This window comes from Dipodomys spectabilis, unplaced genomic scaffold (genome assembly GCF_019054845.1).
Source record: "Dipodomys spectabilis isolate Male_0828 unplaced genomic scaffold, ASM1905484v1 ptg000196l, whole genome shotgun sequence".
Classification (NCBI taxonomy): Eukaryota; Metazoa; Chordata; class Mammalia; order Rodentia; family Heteromyidae; genus Dipodomys; species Dipodomys spectabilis.
Window position 1 is genome coordinate 487,914 of NW_024870873.1, and position 7,528 is coordinate 495,441.

Below are 7,528 nucleotides of genomic sequence, written 5' to 3' on the forward strand. Positions count from 1 at the left end.
TTTTCTCCACACTCTCACCAGCCAACATTATTACCTTTTGAGTTTTTTTAGAGGGCAGGTTTTTACTGTGTGCAGTACCCAAGATGACCTCAGACCCAAATCCTTTTACTCCAACCTCCTAAAATCTTTGAATTATAAGCCTTTACCACCACACCTGGTTCCTTTGATTTTTTTGATAAGAGTTATAATAGTTATAAAGTAGTATCATAGTAATTTTGAATTGCATTTCTCTAATGACTTTTGTTTACAAAACATTAAGCCAGCATAAAAGTTGTATTAAACACAACTTTGTAAACACACTGGTGATTTTCAGGGCTTTTTGGAAAACATGTCTATTCAGAAATTTTGTCCATTTTTAATCAAGTTTCTTGTTAATCTCATCTTTAATCTCTCTATACAAAATCAATCATTAATTCAAGGTAGTAGAAAAGAAAAAATTAAGCTACTCCTAACTTTTTCAGTTTTCAATAACATGATATTGCTTAAATAATTTTCTGTTAATGCTTTGAGACTATATAACTCAATTTAGTTAGACCTTATACAAGGCTATGTATTTTATTTTATGTTGATTTTTCTTTCCAAAGCCTGCGTGACTAATTTCCCTTGGTTTCTTTCTGTTTCATGTAGTTCAGATTTCAAACTGAAGAATAAATGGAAGGAACAAACAAAAAAAAATACAGTTCCTTTCATCTGATGATGCCTCTACAAGGAAAGACCTATGATAGAATATCAAAAAGACAATTCATTCTTCTAGGTCTGCCTTATCTTTGTGATGTAACTTAAATGGTGTAAAACACAATATACTGCTCAGATACTTTTATGTGTTATCAGTTTTGTACATTTTCTTTTGGACTTCATCTCAGTCTACAACATTCCTTCATTATTATGTCCCTCATATTTTTACACTAACAAGACTGAAGATAACCAGTTTGATTTACAGCATGAGAAGTTATCTACCTGGCTTCCTTGGAAACAGAGCATGATCAATAGATAACATTGCTCACTACATGTAATGGTTTCTGTAATACTTATGACATTCTATTAGGTATTTAAAAAAAACTTCTGGCTAAACTCAAAGCTCATTCATAGAAGTTTATGTTAAGTATTTTACGTTTTATTTCTCTTAATTCTTAAGATAACATTTGCTATAAAGCTAATGTTATTACCATTTTAGTGTTGGGAAAAATTGTAATTAAAGGCACTAAGGGCATGGCCCAAAGACACACAGTGAGGAAGGAAATGAGTCAAAGTTTCCAAAAGTCATTCAGCAATACACAAAAGGTAGGTAAATTCTTTCCATTCTCTTACTCTCTCAATTCAATATTCATATTGTCCAAGAAATAATAGCATAGTAAATATTGCTCATGGTGATTGTTTTCTGTCAAATTTTGTCTTCATCACAGACTGTGTTGGTGACATTGGGTTATCATGCACAGAGCTGAGCTTCTAAATTGAGGTCCAAAGAGAGGCAAATTTCTTCTGTCCCACAGTTCCAGTTTCCTTTTTTAAAAAGTACCAAAACTTTTAAATATCATCACTTACTGTCTTTTAAGAATCCAAAAATGAAATAAATTCACATTTAATCAACCCAAAATGCTTTAAAAGTAAGAGATAATAAAACAGGTCCCCATGAAGTAAATTTTCTTCTACTTTTAAAATTATTCTGAAAACCTTGTATTGGTTAGTCACACCTGTAATCTTATCTACTCGGGATAGCTACTCAGGAGCCTGGGATCTGTGGATAACCATTGGAGGTCAATCAGGACAAAAAAAATTCATGAAATTATTTTTCAAAATTTTTAATGACGCTGAGGAGAGGTCTGAGGGGTCCGGGCTGCACAGAGCGGCTGCCGGGCCCGGGCTGCAAGTAGAAGCCGCGGGGAACCACAGTCTCTGACCCGAGGAGTTCAGTTAAGAAGATGGCAGTGTTCACCCCAAGAAAGAAGAAGCAGAATTTTTTGAACTGTGACAGCCTGTTATCAGAAATATCATCACAGGAATTAATTTTGAACCTCACTGAAAGTCTATTTCCATCACCTACAAAAAAGTACACTTGTCAGAACGGTGATAAAAAAGAAGTCAGAGAACACTGCTTTCCTCAAGACCATTTGATTTCAAGTCCACACAAAACAACTACAAAAAACAGATTGCCATCTGTAGATCACAGCTCACCATTTAAATCTACTATGCCTACTATATCTTTTTACAACAAAGATAAATTGTACCTCAATCCTCTGGAGAGAAAGCTGATAAGAGATAGTAGATCTTGTCTGCAGACTAATGGTGAAGATAAACTTATTCCCATTATAACTGAAAAATTGCAGGGAAAACCAGTCTCTATCAAAAAGAAGACCAAAAATATATGAAAAAGTTTAACTGTTAAGTGTCAATGCAGTTATACACACATCAAGGAAGTGTCAACAGATTCTAGAAATTCCAAGCAAAATCAAATGTCAAATAAACCTGTTGTAAAGAAAGAATATAATTGTTACCTAGCTGAAAGTAATCCAAATACTCCTCGGGTTCTAAGCCAAAAGGTAAAACCACAGGTTACACTCCAAGGTGGAGCCGCATTTTTTATTAGTAGGAAAAAAATGTCTCTTAAAACATTGTCACCAGAAGATACACCATCACTAGGAGTCACATACAAAAATAAACCAGAAACAACTGGAGATTCTGATTCAGAGGTTATATGTAAGAGAAAAACTTTTGTGGAGAATCAAATGTCAAAATGCTCATTACTAGAAAAGAATGTTGAACTACAACATTCAAGAAGTAGAAACAAAGAAGAATTAATAAAAGATTCATTTGGTGCAGTAGTTTCTTCAAAGGAATATAAACTTGATAAAGATAACAATTTTCCTTCAGAGAATTCTGTTGAAAACATGACAATTTCTCCTGAGTCCACTGTCTACCCCATCTTCAATGTGTCTTCAGTCAATGCAAAAAGATCTACAGCTGAAGAACAGATTTCTTTGGGATCCATGAGTGGTACTAACTTCTTGAAGCAGGCTCAGAAAAATATGAACATGAGAGATACAAATAAAGAAACAAAAGACCAGCTCATCATTGATGCAGGTCAAAAACATTTTGGGACTACTATATATAAATCTTGTGGCATGATCTATTCTGCTGCCAACCCTGAAGATGAACTGCAACATGCCCAATACCACCAGAGATTCCTGGAGGGAGTTAAGTATGTGGGCTGGAAAAAAGAGAGAGTGGTTGCGGAGTTTTGGGATGGAAAGATTGTGTTGATCCTGCCTCATGATCCAAGTTACGCTCTGAGAAAGGTAGAAGATGTAAAAGAACTTGTGGATCATGAGTTGGGTTTCCAGCAAGTCATTCCCAAATGTTCAAACAAAACTAAAACTTTTCTCTTTGTATCTGATGAAAAGAGAGTAGTTGGCTGTTTAATTGCAGAACCTATCAAACAGGCCTTCCGAGTCTTGTCTGAACCATCTGGCCCAGAATCTTCAAACTCTAAAGAAAGTTCTAGAGCTTGGCAGTGTTCAAATGCATCAGAACCTGCAGTCTGTGGGATAAGCAGAATCTGAGTTTTCAGACTGAAAAGAAGAAAGCACATTGCAAGACGACTGGTAGACACTGTCAGGAATTGCTTCATGTTTGGCTGTTTTCTCAGCACTAACGAAATAGCATTTTCTGACCCAACACCAGATGGCAAATTTTTTGCAACCAAGTACTGCAACACCCCTAATTTCCTTGTATACAATTTTAATAGTTAAAGCCAATTTTAATGATAAAACTGATGGTGACGTGGCAAAGTTCAGATAGTTCATCATTTGACATTAGCTAACATCAAAATAAACAATTGACTCATGTATCCCCACCAAACTTTGTACCTTGAGTTAGAAAGTCAGAATACATTCCCTGGAAACCATCTAAACTTCCCAGAAAGAGAAAAGTGCCTAGATAATACTGAATAGCACTCGGGTTCTTTATTATGAACCATTATAACTGTAAGTAGAAATTACTTACTTCCTGTATTCGAGCATTGATCAAGATAATTTCTACAGAAACAGGCTCACTTGTCTTTTGAGAACTGTTAAACTTTTAGGCTTCAAATATCTCTTGCCCATCAGAAGCCAAGAGGAAAATTAAATCTAAGTAAGTAATTTACTTATTTAGGTTTTCAAGCCAATTCCTCTCTTCCTGATACAGATCTATAGCTATATAATTGAAGGTATTTAGGGCCTTGAATTTCTAATTTATGGTAAGACATGGTAAGGAATGAGTAAAATATCCCAAATTCACTTATGTAGAACAGAATTTGGTAATTCAATGTTTTAATCTTGATGCAGATCAAATTGCCCAAATGGACACTTGCTTGAAATTTTAAGTTCTGTTCTGCACTATTCCCTTCATTTCTGTCAAATGAAAATGTTGGCGTGCTACATTAGGGGACTTGTCACTGGCCAATGTGGTCATTAACAGAACCAGATGCCCCAATGGATGAGATTGCTCGTTGAGAGACTTAACTTGCAAAGCAAAATGTATTTGAGCTGTTTTCATTCTCAGCCATATAACTAAAGGATTTTTTAGGTTGTATTACTCTTCATCTGCCATCTTTATTTAATAGTAAACCTGGTTCCAAAGAGAATGTGAAAGTGTTAAAATGTTTGCAATTATGCCAAAACATCGTAATATTATTTACTGCACTGTTTTAAAACTCTTCTAAATGTTTTATTCAAAATTTCTATTAGCTTTATTTTTTTGGTTGAATGCTTTTGTGGTAAGATAATAAAAAGTATTCTTTAAAAAATTTAATGAACTAGCAAAGACTCAGGAAATAAAATATAGCTCATATAGTACCTCACCAACCTAGAGAGGAAAGGCCTAGCAAGGCCTTTAAGCCCTGATTTCAAACTCTGAGCAGGCCAACACACATGCATGCACATGCATTTGCATGCATGCATTTTTTCCCTTCCCCTCCCCAAATTAGAGAAGCGTACATACAAGAGGCAGGTGCACCAACTTCAAATACAGAGAAAACAAGGGTTATAGCGTGGGGGAGGAACATACAAAGAAACAAAAATTCACATCGCACATTATAAGTACGTTAGAAACAATAGCAAGAAACAAAAAACTACTTGTTTCCCTATCATGGGGTTCAATTCCCTTAACATCATCATATCTGTTCATATGCACATAGCTTTTGACCTTGTCTGCTTACCCCAGACATATATTCGTTATTGAAAATAAGGGAAACCATGGGACCTGTTTCTTTGGACTTGGCTTTCTTCACTTAATAATTTTTTTTCCAAGTCTTTCCATTTCCTAACATATGGGGCAATGTCATTCTTTCTGATGGAGGCATAGAATTCCCTTGTGTATATACACCACATTTTCTTGATCCATTCATGTAGTGGTGACAGCTGGGCTGGTTCCGTATCTTAGCTATGATAAATAATGCTGCAATAAACATAGTTGTGCTGGTAGTTTTAGTACGGTCTTGTTTGTGATCATTTAGGTAAATCCCCAAAAGTGGGACTGCTGGGTCAAAGGGGAGCTTTATGTGGAATCTTTTGAGGAACCTCCATAATGCTTTCCAAAGTGGTTGAAGAAGATTACACTCCCACCAAGAATGCTGTATGGTTCCCTTGTGGACACATCCCCTCCAGCATCTGTTGTTGTAAAAATATGGAACGCTCCACGAATTTGCATGTCGTCCTTGCACAGGTGCCATGCAAATCTTCTCTGTATCGTTCCAATGTTAGTGTATGTGTGGCTGAATCGAGCACAAAATATTTTTTATATCAAAAGTGCAATTGGGGGGCTGAGAAGGTGGCTCAGTGGTAGAGCGCTTGCCTTAGATACATGAGGCCCTGGGTTCGATTCCTCAGCACCACATAAGCAAAAAGAAAAAAGCCAGCACTGTGGCTGAAGTGGTAGAGTGCTAGCTTTGAGCTGAGGAGCTGAGGGACAGCACCCAGGCCCAGAGTTCAGGGTCCACTACCAGACCCCCCCAAAAAAAACTGCAGTTGGATTTTATTAAACTAGACGATTCAACAAAAAGTAAGTTCAAATTGTCATGACATTTTAGAACCATATATTTCTTACATAAGCACACATTTAAGAATAAAATCAAGATTGACATGTCAAAAACAAAATAATTCCAGATATTTGTTGTTCAAGAAATGTGGAGGAGGAGGAATTCAATTATTCTATACAAGGCACCTGTCATAATGAACACTGCAGCAAGTGTTAAGGTTAGTTAAAAGTTTTAATTTTTTTTGTTGTTTTTTTTGGGTCCGGTCGTGGGGCTTGAACTCTGGGCCTGGGCGCTGTCCCTCAGCTCTTCAGCTCAAGGCTAGCACTCTACCACTCAAGCCACAGCGCCACTTCCGGCTTTTTTCTTTTTGCTTATGTGGTGCTGAGGAATCGAACTCAGGGCCTCCGGCTTGCAAGGCAAGCACTTTACCACTGAGCCACCTTCCCAGCCCAATGTTTTAAATATATTTAATTTTGGGAATTTGTTTATATATGCCAAAATTAGGACTGTTTGGCAGGTATAAAACTTTTCCATAAAGTATTTAAGATTTATGGTAGCAGACATATACTACTAAGTATATACATTTCAGAGTTTTGAGAAACTTTATTAATGAGAATTTGCAAAGTTTTTGTGTAAAGAAGAAGAATGAAGAGTTAACACTTTCTTAACTACACAGTCTGTTAAAACTTTAGGGCTTCCTTAGTTTATAGGTTAACGAGGAAAAATGATGATATAAGCCATAAACAAATAATGAGAAGAGCCATAAATGTAATCTTAGTGGGTAGCTTTAAAGACTACTCATATTCTATAAAACTCTTGTTGAACATCACAACTTCAGTCAGTGTTAAATGTACAGAATTATGAGAAAATAGTAAAATCTAATATGTAGTATACTTCAAATAGTGAAAGCAGTGATAATTGTTTTGTTTTTTATTTTATTAATTATTAACATTTAATTATTGTTTTTCTTTATTTGTAGCATTGTTTTACTTGTTGAAATATAGTACAACTCTTTTTTTTGGGGGGGGGGTCCGATCGTGGGGCCTGAACTCTGGGCCTGGGCGCTGTCCCTCAGCTCTTCAGCTCAAGGCTAGCGCTCTACCATTTGAGCCACAGCGCCACTTATGGCTTTTTTCTTTTTGCAAGCGCTCTACCGCTGAGCCACCTTCCCAGCCCTAGTACAACTTTTTGTAAGTCATCATTAGGAGGTACTTTGAGAAGGTTACTTGCATGGCCAAACCAATTTTTATAGGTGCATGTTAATTTACAAAAAGGAAAATTAGGAACAAAATATTTATTTAAAAAATTATCAAATAGAGTCTGAGTCAGGAGTGTTGATAAATGTCCACACCTAAAATTTTAGCCCTCGGCTGAAGCAGCAGTATTACAGAGTTGAGGCCAAAAAAGTGATAGACTGTGTTTTTTTCTTTATTTTTATTTTGTTGGTCATGAGGCATGAACTCTGGGGCCTGGGTGCTGTCCCTCAGTTCAAGGCTAGGGCTAGCACTTGAACCA

At 36.2% G+C, this 7,528-nt stretch overlaps 1 non-coding gene and 1 pseudogene across 1 annotated transcript; one reads left to right on the top strand and one right to left on the bottom strand.

Moving 5' to 3' along the window:
• The first annotated feature begins 1,816 nt into the window (after nt 1-1,816).
• On the top strand, nt 1,817-3,914 carry LOC122121732 (annotated as a pseudogene).
• Nucleotides 3,915-5,655: 1,741 nt separating this feature from the next.
• On the bottom strand, nt 5,656-5,764 carry LOC122121737. The gene has a single exon (XR_006150034.1). It is a non-coding gene; the product is annotated as a U6 spliceosomal RNA (small nuclear RNA).
• Between the last annotated feature and the right edge of the window lie 1,764 nt (nt 5,765-7,528).